Genomic DNA, 16,562 nt, shown 5'->3' with positions numbered 1-16,562 from the left:
TGGCACAACAATAGACAGGTAGACCAATGGAATCAAATTGAAAACCCTGATTTTAATCCGCAAACCTTTTTGACAAAGAAGCTAAAATTATACGGAAAAAAAGAAAGCATCTTCAACAAATGGTGCTGGCATAACTGGGTATTGGCATGCAGAAGACTACAGATAGATCCATGTCTATTGCCTTGCACAAAACTTAAGTCCAAATGGATCAAAGACCTCAACATAAATCCAACAACACTGAAACTCTTAGAAGAGGAAATGGGAGATACTCTTCAATGAATTGGTACAGGAGACTGCTTCCTGAGCATAACACCAGTAGCACAAACACTGAGATTGACAATTAATAAATGGGACCTCCTGAAACTAAGAAGCTTCTATAAGGCAAAGGACATAGTCAACAAGACAAAAAGACAGTCCACAGAATGGGAAATTATATTAAATAACCCCATATCTGACAGAGGGCTGATCTCCAAAATTTACAGCGAACTCAAGAAGCAAGTCTCCAAAACACCAAAAGATGAAATTAAAAGGTGGGCTACAGAACTAAATAGAGAATTCTCAATAGAGGAGTCTAAAATGGCTGAGAGACACTTGAGAAAGTGCTCAACATCCTTAGCCATCAGGGAAATGCAAATCAAAACAACTCTGAGATACCATCTTACTCTTGTCAGAATGGCTAAAATCAAAAAACACTGAAGACAATTTATGCTGGAGAGGATGTGGAGAGGAGAACACTCCTCCACTGCTGGTGGGAGTGCCAACTCGTACACCCACTCTGGAAATCAGTATGGAGATTCCTCAGGAAAATGGGAAACAGTCTACCACAAGATCCAGCAATTCCACTCTTAGGCATATACCCAAAAAAAGCAAGTTCATACAACAAGGACATCTGTTCCACTATGTTCAGAGCAGCATTATTTGTAATAGCCAGAACCCAGAAGCAACCTAGATGCCCCTCAACTGAAGAGTGGATGGAGAAAATATGACACACTTACACCATGGAGTATTAAGATTCAGCAGAAAAAAAGTGGAATCTTGAAATTCGCAGGCAAGTGGATGGCACTAAAAGAAACCATCCACCGGGCGGTGGTGGCACACGCCTTTAATCCCAGCACTCGGGAGGCAGAGGCAGGCGGATCTCTGTGAGTTCGAGGCCAGGCTGGACCGACAGCCTCCAAAACAATACAGAGAAACCCTGTCTCGTAAAACCAAAAAAAAAAAAAAAAAAAAAAAAAGAAACCATCCTGAGTGAGGTAACCCAGTCACAAAAAGACAAACATGGTATGTACTCACTCATATATGGATTTTAGACAGAGTAAAGGATTACCAACCTGCAATCTGCACTGCCAGAGAAGCTAGGAAACAAGGAGGACCCTAAGAGAGACATGCATGTTCCCCCAGAAAAGGGGAAAGGTACAAAATCTCCTGAGCTAATTGGGAACATGGGGGGGGAGGGAGAGGGGGCTAGGAGAAAGAGAAGGGGAGAAGAGCAGGGGAGAGGAGGACATGAGGTAGTAGGAGGATTGAGTCAGGGGAATAACAGAGGAGAGCACGAAAAGAAATACCTTAATAGAGGGAGCCATTATAGGTATAAGAGAGATCTGGTACTAGGGAAATGCTCAGAGGCCTACAAGTATGACACCAACTAATAATCTAAGCAATAGTGGAGAGGCTGCCTTAAATGCCCTTCTCCAATAGTGAGCTTGATGACTGCCTTATATGACATTGTAGAGCCTTCATCTAGTAGCTGATGGATGCAGAAACAGACACCCATAGCTAAACACTAAGCTGAACTCCTGGAATCCGGTTGCAGAGAGGGAGTGATAAGCAAAGAGTCAAGACCAGGCTGGAGAAACCCACAAAAACAGCTGACCTGAACAAGGGGAGCTCATGGACTCCAGTCTGATAGCTGGGAAACCAGCATAGGACAGACCCAGACCCCCTGAATGAGCATGTCATTTTGGAGGTCTGGTTAATCTATGGGACCTCTGGTAGTAGATCAATACTTATCCCTAGTACATGAATGGATTTTGGGAGTTCACTTCACATAGAGGGATACTCTCTCAGCCTAGACACAGGAGGGAGTGTCTAGGCCCTGCTCCAAATGATATGACAAACTTTTGAGATCCACCATAGAAGGCCTCACCCTCCCTGGGGAGCAGAAAGGGAATGGGATAGGAGATGGGTGGGGGATGGGGCGGAGTGGGGGAGAGGGAACTTGGATTGACATGTAAAACAAGCTTCATGTACTAAAAAGAAAAACTCTCATTCAAGAGCATCAAAAACCTCAACATAAAATCAGAGACATTGGACCTAATAGATGAGAAATTTGGGAATATCCATTAACTCTTTGGCATAGGAAAAGAACTTCTGAACAGAACTCTGTTAACAGTTAGGCACTAAGATCAACACATAAAAAACAGAACCTCATGAAACTGAAAAGCTTCTGTAAGGCAAAGGACACCATCAATCAGATAAATTGTAAGTCCACAGAATGCAAAAATATTGTTTCAAACTCCACATCTAATAGAGGACTAATATGCAAAATATGTAGAGAACTTAAGAAATTACACAGCAAAAAAGAAACTAATTTTAAAATAGAGTACAGATCAGAAAAGACAATTCTGAATAGAGGAATCTCAAATGGCTCAGAAACCCTTAAAACGTTCAACATCTTTAGCCATCAGGAAAATGCAAATCAAAATGACTCTGAGATGCCATCTTACACCTGTCTGAATGGCTAAGATCGGAAACACAAGCTGTAGCTCATGTTGGAGTGGATGTGACCTAAGGGAAACACTCCTCCATTACTGCTGGGCTGTAAACCTGTACAGCCACTATGGTAATCAATATGGTAGCTCCTCAGAAAATTGAGAATACATCTACCTCAGGACCCTACTATACCACACTTAAAGCATATGCCCAAAAGGCACTCCATTCTACCACAGTTGCTAAACCATGTTCATTTTGTCTTTATTCATAATAGCCAAAATGTGGAAACAACCAAGATACTCCTTAAAAGAAGAAAGGATAAGCAAGATATGGTGCATTTACACAATGGAGCATTACTTAAATGTTTAAAAACAGGACATCATGAAATTTGCATGCAAATGGATGAACTAGGATCTGCAGAAATTGAGCTGGTATTCACCTGAAAGTCTTTTTCCTGAGGACTAATTGTATCAGAAGGCGCTATAGCTATATATATAGTTTATATATAAACTGTCATGGGAGAAAAAACAATCAATTTTCTTACTTGGTTGTAAAGTCTGAAAACACAACTGTGACTGGCCCAGCAAGATATCCTCAATGGTGTACTAGTGACACTATTATCTTGGGGATAGTCAATAACTTTCTAATTAAAGTCTGCTCAATAGGAGGGAGCTCATGCCTGGTACTGTAAACCTAGTCAACCACATGTTACTGGAGAGAAAATAGACCCTAGAGGAGTACCTACCACTGCTATTTCCCTAAATCAATATAGCTTCTAAGAGTATTCCAAACACTTATCCTTATACCCAGAGTTACACTTTGCTCTCACCCCTCATCAAAGAAGTTTCTTTGTGCAGCAGATGGAGGTTACTACAGAGATTCACAACTTGTCAAAACACAGAAAGTGGGTGTCTATGGTGTTCCCCGCCACAGTTAGTATAGCTACAAAACGATCCCTACCTCAAAGGATCTGGAAAGATCAAGGAAGGGGAGGCAGAAAGATTGAAACAACCTATGCAAGGCAGAGCCTTCTAGGCATGACAGGGATACTGCTCCCCTCTAATCTCAACTGTATGTCTGCCTAAAAAGACCTGAATAATGACAAGGTTACCCAGTTCCTTGTCTGGTGGGGGATGTCCTTCTCTATGCTGAGAATATATGTTTCTCTTTATTTGTTGATGAATAAAGCTGTTTCAGCCAATGGACAGGCAGGATGTAGCCAGGCAGGAAGTATAATCTGGGTTACCAGCCCAGGAGAATTCTGGGGAGAGGAAGGCAGAGAGTGGGTTGAGAGAGAGAGAGAGACCCATGTAGCTGCCAAGGCAGAAAGAGACCTGGACATCACCCAGTAAGCCAAAACCATGTAGACATATGTAAACTAATAGAAGCGGGTTATAATTAAGATAGAGTTAGCCAATAAGAAGACTAAGCCATTGGCCAAACAGTTTATAATTAGTTTAAGCCTCTGTATGTTAATTTGGGACTAAACGGCTGTGGGACCAGGTGGAACAGAAATTTCCATTTACACTTGTCGTTTTTAGTAGCTTTAAACATGTGTACATATGTACAACACTAAATGGACACACTGCATTGTGTGTGTGTGTATATATATATAAAACAAGAATATTCTCTGAATAATTGTAAAGTCATTAGAGTTGTGAAAATTAAGATTTCTATGGCAAGAAACTAACAGGCAGTCTCTAAGAGGGAAAAAAATTACATCCTAAATTTTATCATTAACATTAGAGAATTGAGTCTCCCCAATCTGCAGAACCCAAAATCTAATATTCTCCAAATTCAGGACTTTTCCAGTGTCAACAAACTATCACAAGGAAAATTCTGTAATGGCTTCTTACAGAATTTGTAGTAAAAATTGTCTTTAAGGTACATATGAAACATAAATGAATTTCAAATGTGGACATAGATCCCATCCTCAAAATAGGTTGCTATGTATGTATAAATATCTCAAAATCCAAAGGAAAAATTGAAATCTAAATGCCTGTTGTCCCAAGTACCTCAGATAAGGATGCACAACTTGTGCTAGTCTGATGGCATTGCTTGCTCCTCTGGAGAATGTCCTTCGAGATATGAAGGCAGATCGCGTTGCTCGTCTCCACAACAACGTTTCAAAGCTCGTGAAAATCTCCGGTCAAGACCAACAAGAGCCCCAGTCATCTGCACTGCCCTGTCCCGTATACCACAAGGTTCTTCTCCATCCTCATCTGCTTCCCCGCATGGCACACACATGAACACACGCACAGGCATGCGCACGTGTGCATGCTCCTTCCTTCCCACCAATGCTGATGTTACTATGTTTTAAGACCGCCAGGCTTTGCTCGGGCTGATCTCTCCTCCTACAGATTTCTTTGGGATTCATTCCTTCCATAACTTTAGTCAAACATCCCTTTCCCTAACCATCTTATTTAAAATCACCGATCTCTTTTCACGGTTTCGCCTCTAGTCTCAGTCACCGTGGCATTCTGTCCTTGGTCATTTGCTTCATCGGCTGTTGGGTCTGCACACACTCATTTGCTACGGTCCACGTTCCACAGAGCATCTCAACAGGCAATTTATATATGTTGGCCTTGTTAGATTTGTACAATGACTCTGAAATGGAGATTCTTTGTCTCTTAATAATAAGGAAACAAACTAAAGGGACCTAAGCAACTTACCCGCGACTATCAGCGTTTGAAGAGGGAGCATTAAAACTCAGTTCTGATAAAATAAGGTGCATTCGGTGTGATAGTCCCATCACAGTGAGTCGTGGATCAAGGAGGAGCCCATACGCCCTGCCTCTTCGTGATGAAGTATATTGACCGCTGAGAGAGAACAGCCGCTAGCTGCCCACCAGGCTCTAACAGCAAGACCCAAACGCAAAGTCACAGAGATGATCCTGGTTAAAATCGGTGGGTCTCAAAATAAAAAAGAAAAGACATGAATTTTGAAAAATTATGGGAAGGAGTAAGATTAATAGGGGTAAGAGGAACATTAGAGCAGGCAGGGGATAATCAAATGTGCTTGGCAAAGCACAAATTCAGTTTTTTAAAAAAAATTTCGCTTCCGTCAAACATCATGATCCATTATTTTCCACTGTGACCCAGGACCATCCCTGGTGGGACAGAGCATGCCGACAGACACCCTAACTACAGACCTCTGTCACTCTAATCCCTTTGTTGGATTTAAGTGGTAGGTTCCTCGAGGTACCCTACAGACACTGTAACCTTGAAAAGGGAAGAATCTCGAGCGAGTGGTGTTCTATATTTTTGGAATTGGATTAGAAGGCAAACAGAAGGATAGTTCATACTATGAGCATTCAGCATAGGTGTAAGTACTCGGGCATTATGCTGGCCTGCCCTGTCACCTGGCAGAATGCACTCAGGCAGTACCCTGGTCAGCCCAGGGTTCCATGACTACTAGTCTGCACACAGATGCAAAGGACCCGTTTAAAAGAAAGACCCCAGCCCACTTACCCTCTCTTCTGTCCTCTCTCTGTCTCTGTGTCTCTTTACCTCTTTTCTTACCTCTGCCTCAATAAAACTTTCAATATGAGTCATGTCTACAGGTTTCTGTTCCCCCATCCACCTGTGTCCATCACCCGCAGGGGCCTCAGTCTTCATGGTCCCAGCGTGGACCCACCATCTGCAGTCCCAACTCACCCCACATTGTTCATAACAATAGGGACACGCAGCGTATGCAGTAGAAAATTCAGGATTACAGACCCAAGGATTCGGTGTCATGCTCCATCAACTTTCCACTTTCCCGAGAGACATGTTAGAGATAATTTCAAAACAAGCGAATCGTACTTCTTTTCTCAATCATAGATTGCCAACTGACAGTGATACTTCTATTGATGACTACTGCTTCCACTGCAAATTTGAATCCGAGGAGTGTAGAGTATTAATCTGAAAATCCTCAATGCCCAGCCCATAAAAGAAATTAAAAAAAACTCGATGAACATTTGCTGGTTGAGTGAATGAAGTGAATAAATGAATGATGATACTAGAGCTAGGAGGAACTGAGAAAGGGTAACTCTACTAAACAGCAATACAGTTTCTTAAAGGACCCTTTTATCTTTTCTCCTGACTTGAAACATAGACAGAACTATCTTAAATAACGCTATTGCTATGGGATTTTAAAGTGATTACTGCATATCACAATAAGTAATGTTCCAATTTAGAGCTGTGGGTGATTGGTTCAATATGGAACGGCAGTGAATACTAAGAAAAGTGTCTGAAATCCAGTAGCTTATTGGTTAAATATTGGTTTAATTTAAATCTGAATCTTAATCCAGGCATCCCCCCCTCCTCAGGCAGCCCCTTTTAAGCTCTCTATTGTATGGCAGTATTTGCATCTGTGTCTGTGTACTATATTACACCATAAATACTGGAAATCAGGGACTGTGGCTTATTCTTAAAAATAAAAACAACGCTGTGGAGTTAGTGGGCATTCACACAGTATTGATTTACTTTCTCCCTAGCCACTCCCATTTACTATAGTAAATGAAGGCATGTTTTTTTTCCTATAGAGGCTCAGTTGTGACAACTACTTTAGGCTCATATCAAAATGGAAGGGAGCATATCTATAAATACCTGGACAACCAGTCAAAGAGCTTCACATCAGACATACTACTTGGCCATCTGATGGACCATGTATAAGAAAATAATTATCATCGTTCCTCTAATAAAGCCATGATGATTTGACATGCATTGGCCACATACAATTCATCAATCCTGGTCCCAATATATTTACATACATCAGTTCACCTAGTCCCAACACCAGCTTCACTAATCTACAATGACTATTGCTCATTTGCTGGATGAGCAAATTAGGGTGAAAACCCTTAGCAAATCTGAAGTCACCCTAAGTGTAAAAGAGGACAGAGGACAGGAGTGGGTTGTACCAGCTCAGAACCTCTGATCTTAACATTACATTTACTACATTTCTTTATTCCAAGATTATCTTTGGTCTATTGACTGTCTCTATTCACTCTGATTATCTTTTATTGCAACAAGCATTAGACTTTGATAGATAGTCTTCCAGTGTGGGGTCTGGCTCTTTGTAGGAGTTGAGAGAGTTGATTTTTGATTGCCCTGCATGGTCCTATCACTTACAGTAATAATTACAAAAGTAAAAGTGTAATAAAGTGGGAGGTTTTAAGCCATATTTTATGAGTCACACATGAGCTTTAAAAAGCTGCCATTTTATTATTTCCTTTAGAGATACTTAATAGGTAATGTCAGTAGTAAAGTTTAGTGCCCAACCAGCACTTAATATTCCTTTCCCCTAGAATGATCAGCCCTCTTAAAGGAAACATGGAGATGTGAGTGTGTGTGTGTGTGTGTGTGTGTGTGTGTGTGTGTGTGTGTGTGTCCATGCTCATCTCACTGGGCCAAACCTGTAGTGTGAAGGAGTTGGGATTAAAATGTTGTAACAACTGTACAAATTGAGCCACCAGAAAAGCTGCACAAAAAAAGGAACCAGAATGAGGATATTATCCAGAAAATTAAAATTGTATGTGGCTGTGCTTACAGCATGTACCACCTGGAAGAAATGGCCCTAAATTGTAGACGCAGCATGAAACACGCACAGCTGAGTTGGTTAGTTTCACATTAACTCATACTATCTGACCTCCTCTGACATAGTTCAACATCTAAACATTTTTCATTTCCCTCTAATAAACTAAACATCCCTTCACCTTGGTCCAGCTGGGTTTCCAATAACTCCTCTTAGACCCAAAGCTGGGTTCCTAAAGCTGTTGGTCAGCTGAATTCTTTCTAGTCCTTGTCTTCTGCTTCAATTCTGATTCTCATTTTGTATTTTCTACAAAAGAAGAATATATGATTATGCTTGGGTGTTACTGGAAGTAGTTTTTTCAGCTTAAAAGTCATATTACCACAGAGGCTATTTATCGTTTCTCAACACCATCAACCCAAATCTATAATACTCACTGGAGCACTCCCAGAATTTGCCCACATGGAGTAACTGGCACAGTTGATGCTTCACACTATCTAAAGACTTGACAGGTTCTATCAAAATTTTCATTACATATTCAAGATATTTCTTTAGAGATATATTTAGACTTGCTTTATGCTCTTGGCAATTTTGGTATATTGCTATTACTAAGGATCTTTTATATCCTTTTCTATGAAAGCCTGTTAAGTGTGCTGTGTATCTATGGCTTACGTTTTGGTGGTTATTTTCTTGGCATGTACTATGACATCCATTATGCCACCCTATATCTTTCTTTATATTTTATATCTGACTTAGAATGTTTTAAATTCAATCTGAACATCCTTGCTATTAGTGGTATAATCTATCTATGTCATCATTTTTGTCAACTAGACATAAACCTAGACATACCTGGGAAGAGGGAATCTCATTTGTGAAAAATGCCTCCATCAGATTGGACTGTAGGCACATCTGTGTAGCATTTTATTGATTGTTGATTGATGTGGGAGGGCTCAATCCACTGTGGAGCTTATGGCCCCTAAGCAGGTGGGTATGGGACCAATAAGAAAGGCAACTAGGCAAGCCAGGGGAAGCAAGCCAGTAAGCAGCACTCCTCTGTGGTCTCTGCTTCAGTTCCTGCCTCCGGTACTGTTTTCAGTTCCTGTCCTGACCTATCCTATGCTAGACTGGAAGTTGTAATCTGGAAGAAACCCTTTTCTTCTGACTTGATTTTGCGTTTGGTATTTCATTACAGCAGCAGAAAGCAAGTAAGAACAATTGCTTCTCAGCCCTGTCTTATTTGACACAGTGTGGAACTTTTAACCTTTGTTTTCTAGGCATTAACTCACGGTCCTGCATTTTCCAATTTCATGGTGCAATGTGCCATGGTTGCCATTCAATTCAAAGCATTTTATTACCCAAGTCCTTTCCTTATTTAATTCATTGAATACTGACAACTATTTTTCTTTATTTCCCAAATGAAGAGACATTAGTTATCTCTGTAGAATTGATTGACAGGCCAAGGTCCCCATAATACCCTGGTGGGAGGTAAGGTATTTGTATCTATTTATGGGGTCTAATATTATAATTTCCACATGCCTATAATATGGAATGGTCAAATTACTTACCCCCTCTATCTCCTCAAATATTATCATCTCTGTGTGATAGGAACTTCCAACCTCTTCCTCTTCTAGCTATTCTGAAATGTGTGATTGGTATTGCAGTCAATAAGTAACACCCTGTGCTACAGAATATTAAACTCACCTTCCTCCTCTGTGCATTGGTACCCATTAGTCATCATTTTCTACTCTCCTCCCCATGTCGTTCTTAGTGACTTCTGTCTATTCTCTGCTTCTCTCTGACCAACCATTTTATCATCCTTTAAAAGTGAGAAGGTGGTGATTGATAGGTGGATTGTGACTGTTTTGTTTGTACTTGTCCCATCCTTAATTTGCTTGCTTGCTTGTTGCTTGGTCTGTATGGACCTATCCTACATACCACCTCAGAATCTCTTGCCCTGTCTGTCCTTTATTTCTCTGGTTGCTATAGTAATATCTATGTAGACTCAATCCAAACTTGTGCAGGTGTAACCTTGCAGTACCTTGCCTCACCCTGTGACACATGCTCCTCATTTTCTTTCCTAGATCTAGCTGCCTGGTCAAGCCATAGCTTGGGACGCCACTCATAAAAGCGTAACAGAGAAAAAGCATCAATGAATAAATGCTTGTTTGCTTTCTATCTGTCTTTCTTGGAAGACAGGCATGGAAGTTACTTGTCAGATACATCCCTGATATTGGACTAAGCAACCAATTACGTGCAGCAGTGAAAAGAGAAAGACATAGAAGAGAGGTATAAATTAAAAGATACTGAATCCTTACCTTTTAAAAGTCACTTTCAGTGGGCAAGTTTTGACATAACTTTATAAACCAGGGAAAATAACAATTACTTACCTCACCAATATTAAATACATAACAAAGAAAAATCCATATTTTTAGCTTTATATACCAGGGAAAATAATAGTTACTAACCTCACCAATATTAAATACATAATACAGACAAACCCGTATTTTTTACATTTTTATTTAAAGTACCACTTTACTATGAACATACATTATCCATTATTGGTACTATGTCAGTGGTAATAAGTGATTTCCATAATTTTAAGATGATTTTAACCTGGACAAAAGCAAAATTATTTATATGCTAATAACAGTGGATTTGCCTTGAAATTATTCCACTTCTCTGCCAGTTTATTTCACAAATATTTACTGGCATTCTTTTCCACTGATGCTTCCGTCCTGAAGTTAGTTCACTTCCAGATCTGTTGGGTAAACTATGTAATGTCACCAATTGTTGAATATCTCTCAGCCTGTTTTCCCTTTACAAAGGAAAATGATGAGGATCACAGCATCAACAGCAAGCTGGCACGAACATTGTGAAGCCTGCTGCTTCTTCCCACACATCCACACAGTGTGCTGCTGAGGACAGGAACTATCGAATCCTGGGTTACTCCTGTTCAGATCCTTCTCGGGTGCTTCCCACAAGATGGTTCTAGAAAGTGCTTGAATCATAACTGAGAAGGATTTGCGGTTTGGGGTGACACACTCCTCACAGGCTGCTTTGGCTGGACTTGTCGGCTCTGATGGCTAAGGTCATCAGAAGAAACTGAGGTGCCGGATCTCAACCCTCCAGGGTTGTGCTGAGATGGACAGCACACACTCCTGGGAGGGAATGATCACCCAGATTCAAGAACTGAGTCACTCCAAGGGAACATTACTTGGAGTTAATGCCAAGAGTAGACACTTGCCTTGGCCTGCTCCAACGGTGTGAAATGCACACACTTCCCTTCATCGAGGAAAAGCAGGCGGCTCCTCTGTGCATGAGAAAAATCGCTCAACAACTCCCTGTTGACCCCTGTCTAAGGCTGAAGTTGATGCAAAATTTTCCATTTTTCTGGTTTTATCTCTTTTTTTATGGCTGGGATATGCTACCTAGATCTTTGTACTGCTCGTATTAATGCAGTCTCTAAGCACAAGTGAAAATTCATTCTCTGATCCCAAAAGAGGCAATAACTACTTTAAAGAATTTCTCTCCACCAATTCTTTCTCCTAGGGAATCCAGCTGACAGGCCTGAGTTATTTCAGATGGTTTAGATACAGGGTTTTATGCACACATTTGTTTTTATATATACTCATAGGTGTTCTCACATATCTTTCACCTCTTTCAAAATTTAGGAGGAATAAAAACACGAGCCTTGAGTAAATCACACAAGATCTACAGTCTGTCAGACTCATCCTTTGTTCAGCTATGCCTGTTTTCCATTCCCTTCTCTGTCTGGTCTGTTTTATTCCATTTGAAGAGGTCGGAGCATGTCTCTTCAGTCTGCACTCCAAGGACCTTGTACTCTTGTTGTTTAACCTGGGAAAAGAATCTGAGAACAAGCCTCCTCGGGGACCTGAGAATCACCAGAGCAAACTCCAGGAAGGGGAGCAAAGTGGGAGGAAGAGACCAAGAGGAACTTCACTTCATCCCCAAGAAACGTGTTTACACCTAAGGCAATAAGTCCAGACCATTCTTCGGCTTTCCAGGCGGGCTTCATACGGGCTTACAGGATGAAAGAGTGCATTGCAGCTGTCAGATTATTTACCAAATAAAACAGCACTCAGCCAGAGAATGAAGGAACAGCTCCGGTAGTGTTGCCTCGCCTCGGTAGTAACTGCACTGTGTGGTATCAATCACATCCCTTCATAATTTTAATTTTTAAATGGAGCAATAATTTTACATGGTATAAAAATATCACCATGTTTAACATTTCCTATTTGTCCTGACATTTTTATTATTCTAAACATAAAACAGTTTATATGTAAATTGCCACATGCTCTTAAGTTAAACCAATAGAACATTGTCTGGGGGAAGAAAAACCTCATTGTTTTGTTGTGAATGTGTATAACAACCCACTGCACAAGCAGTTCAAGAAAATTATAGAAAAGTGACACATAGACATAGCAAGAAAACTTTGGGCATGACTCAACTGGGTCATGAATTCTGTTCATGCTTGGTTCTGGTTGTGTTCCAGTAATTAGCATGTTCTGTTTAGAATAAGCAACACCAGCTAATTGTCCCAGTCAGAGTTACTATTGCTATGATAAAACACCATGACCAAAGCAACTTGGAGAGAACAGGGTTTATCTGGTTTATACGTCCACATCAGTGTTCATCACTGAAGGCAGTCAGGACAGGACTTCAAGCAGGGCAGAGACCTGGAGGCAGGAGCTAATGTAAAGACCATATGGGGAGTGCTACTTACTGACTTGCTGCCCATGGCTTGCTCAGCCTTTCTTATAATATCCAGGACTACCAGCCCAGGGGTGGCCACACCTGCAATTGGCTGGGCCCTCCCCCGTCAATCACTAGTTAAGAAAATGCCATACAGGCTTGCATACAGCCTTTTCTCAATTGAGCATCTCATATCTCAAATGACTCTAGCCTGGGTCAAGTTGACATAAAATAGCCAGCACAGTACTGAAACATTAATCTTTTATTTCTAATTTACAGAGTGAATGCAGGCTGTGTGCTTTCCATTGCTGTAACAAACACCCGGGTAAGCAGCTCAGAAAGAGGAAGTCTTATTCTTGACCATGGCTTCATAGGTTTCAGTTCACTATGGACTGTCCTTATTGCTTTGGGGCTTGTTACACATCGAAGTAGCAACACAGGACAAAAAAACTCACTTCATGGTGGAGATGAAAATAAGAAAAGTGAAACCATTAGGGGGTGGGGTCTTTATCTTCTCTTCAAGGACACATCCTGGATGAGTGGAGGACTGTCATCTAAAAAGTTCTATGTCTTCCCAGTAGGGCTACTGGCTGGGAGCCTTTGGGGTATACATCCAAACTATGCACCTTACATGGGTAGAGATCGTGTATTTTACTATTATGTTACTGTCTCGGTTTTAAAACATACACATACATACAAACATACACACACTCATATACCTAGACACAGTGTAAGCACCAAATATATACTTTGATATTTACCACAATTGTGTTCAAAGACAATTTACTTTTCTATTTAAATTAGAAACATGCTTGCTTCACATGTCAATCCCAGCTCCCTCTCCCTCCCCTCCTCCTCCAGCCCCACTAGCTCCCCTAGCCCCCCCACCCCATCCACCCTCCACTCCCCAGGGAGGGTGAGGCCCTCCATGGGGATTTCCAAAGTCTGTCATTTCATCCTGGGCAGAGCGTAGGCCCTCCCCCCATGTGTCCAGACTGAGAGAGCATCCATCCATGTGGAATGGGCTGCCAAATTCCATTTGTGTGCCAGGGATAAATACTGATCTACTACCTGAGGACCCATAGATTGCCAAGGCCTCCTCACTCACGCCCACGTTCAGGGGGTCTGGATCAGTTCCATGCTGTCCTCTCAATCACCAGTCTGGGGTCCATCCATGAGCTCTACCTTGTTCAGGTCAGCTGCTTCTGTGTGTTTCACCGGCCCGGTCTTGACTCCTTAGCTCATCACTCCTCTCTCTGCAACTGGATTCCAGAGTTCAGCTCAGAGTTTAGCTGTGGATGTTTGCCTCTGCTTTCATCAGTCACTAAATGAAGATTCTAGGATGGCATATAAGGAAGTAGTCAAAATCATTATCAGGGACGGACATTTAAGGTAGCCGTTCCACTATTGCTTAGATTGCTAGTTGGTGTCATCCTTGTAGATCTCTGGGAATCTCACTAGTGCCAGATCTCTTCTCAAACCTACAGTGGCTACCTCTATTATGGCATCTCTCATCCTGTTTTCCTCTATTCTTTCCCCGACTCAAGCTTCCTGCTCCCCCATGCACTCCCCTCCCTCTCCTCACAGCTCCCTCTCCCCTCCCACCATGCTCCCAATCCACTCAGGAGATCCCATCCCATTCCTCTTCTCCTGGGTACCATGTATACCTCTCTAAGAGTCCTCCCTGTTTCCCAGACTCTCTGATGGTGGGACTGTAGGCTGGCACTCCCCTGATCCATGTCTAAAATCTACATGTGAGTGAGTACATACCATATTTGTCTTTTTGTGACTTGGTTACCTCACTCAGGATAGTTTCTTCTAGTGCCATACATTTGCCTGCAAATTTCAAATTCCATTGTTTTTTCTGCTGAGTAGTACTCCATTGTGTAAATGCACCACATTTTCTCTATCTACTCTTCAGTTGAAGGGCATCTAGGTTGCTTCCAGGTTCTGGCTATTACAAATAATGCTGCTATGAACATAGTTGAACAGATGTCTTTATTGTGTGAGTGTGCTTCTTTTGGGTATATGCCTAAGAGTAGAATGCTGTGTCTTTTGGTATATTGATTCCCATTTTCCTGAGGAATCTCCATACTGATTTCCAAAGTGACTGTACAAGTTGGCACTCCCACCAGCAGTGGAGGAGTGTTCCCCTTTCTCCACATCCTCTCCAGCATAAACTGTCATTGGTGTTTTTGATTTTAGTCATTCTGACAGGAGCAAGATGGTATCTCAGAGTTGTTTCATTTGCATTTCCCTCATGGATAAGGATGTTAAGCACTTTCTTAAGTGTCTATCAGCCATTTTATACTCCTCTATTAAGAATTCTCTATTTAGTTCTGTACCCCACTTTTTTATGTCTTTTTTATTTAAATTAGAAACAAGGTTGCTTCACATGTCAGTCCCAGCTCCCTCTCCCTCCCCTCCTGCCACACCTTCCCACCACCCCTTCAGTCCCCACCCAATCCCCACTCCATTTCCCAGGGAGAGTGAGGCCCTCTATGGGGATATCCAGAGTCTGTCATTTCATTCATGGCAGGGCCTAGGCCCTCCTCCCAAGAGTCCAGGCTGAGAGGGCATCCCTCATTGTGGGATTTGTATGCCAGGGATAAATACTGATCTACTACCCAAGGCTCCATAGATTACCTAGGCCTCCTCACTGACACCCACATTCAGGGGGTCTAGATCAGTCCCATGCTTTCCACACAGCCATCAATCTGGGGTCCTCTTAAGAGCTCCCCCTTTTTCAGGTCAGCTGTTTCTGTGCGTTAAACAAGCCCAGTCTTGACCCCTATGCTCATCACTCCTCCCTTTCTGTCACTGGGTTCCAGGAGTTCAATTCAGTGTTTAGCTGTGGGTGTCTGCCTCTGCTTCCATCAGTCATTGTGGACCACACTTTTTAATTGAATCCTTTGGTGTTTTGAAGACTTGCTTCTTGAGTTCTTTGTAAATTTTGGAGATCAGCTCTCTGTCAGATGTGACTATTGTTTTATCCTGTTGACTGTGTCCTTTACCTCACAGAAGTTTCTCAGTTTCAGGCGGTCCCATTTATTAATTGTCCATCTCAGTATTTGTGCTACTGGTGTTATGTTCAGGAAGCAGTCTCCTGTGCCAATTTGTTCAAGGGTACTTCCCACTTTCTCTTCTAAGAGGTTCAGTGTGGCTGGATTTGTGTTGAGGTCTTTGATCCATTTGGACTTAAGTTTTGTGCATTGTGATAGATATGGATCTATCTGCAGCAAAGAGAATTTTCTATAAGATAAAATTAAACTTCAATTTGTTTATCACTAAAGCTGTCATGATCAAGTTTTTCCCCTGCAAGAAAGATTGCTGTATACAAAAGTTCACAAACAGCCATTTTCATTTAATTATATAGTTATTATACACTTTATTCTATTACTAAACATTCTGGAGTACTTTTAAGTAAATTGAGTACACAATAGAAAAATTGTACAACATGAATTTTTATTAAGAGATTTTGGAGAAAGTGCCTATTTAAGATGAAACAAGAGTAGAGGGGGCGGTGCAACATGAAGAAACAATTACATGATCCCAGGAGGAGGTCATGTCACTGAGCATGTATTCACTCACTCCTTGATTACTTAGAAGTGCCTCCTGAAGATCAG

The 16,562-nt window shown here is 41.5% G+C and overlaps 1 long non-coding RNA gene across 1 annotated transcript in view; it reads right to left on the bottom strand.

Annotated features, from left to right (window-relative positions):
- LOC110340899 overlaps positions 1–16,562 on the bottom strand; it is a 73,882-nt gene that overhangs the window by 13,359 nt on the left and 43,961 nt on the right. The window contains exons 3-4 of the long non-coding RNA XR_005874829.1: positions 8,408–8,532; positions 5,385–5,624 (exon numbers count right to left, since the gene is read on the bottom strand). This is a non-coding gene — a long non-coding RNA (uncharacterized LOC110340899). The remainder of the gene's footprint in view (positions 1–5,384; positions 5,625–8,407; positions 8,533–16,562) is intronic.

Source organism: Mesocricetus auratus, unplaced genomic scaffold (genome assembly GCF_017639785.1).
Source record: "Mesocricetus auratus isolate SY011 unplaced genomic scaffold, BCM_Maur_2.0 Super-Scaffold_2245, whole genome shotgun sequence".
NCBI classification, from domain to species: domain Eukaryota; kingdom Metazoa; phylum Chordata; class Mammalia; order Rodentia; family Cricetidae; genus Mesocricetus; species Mesocricetus auratus.
Note: the sequence above shows the minus strand (reverse complement) of the source record. Positions and strands in the feature narration are given on the sequence as shown.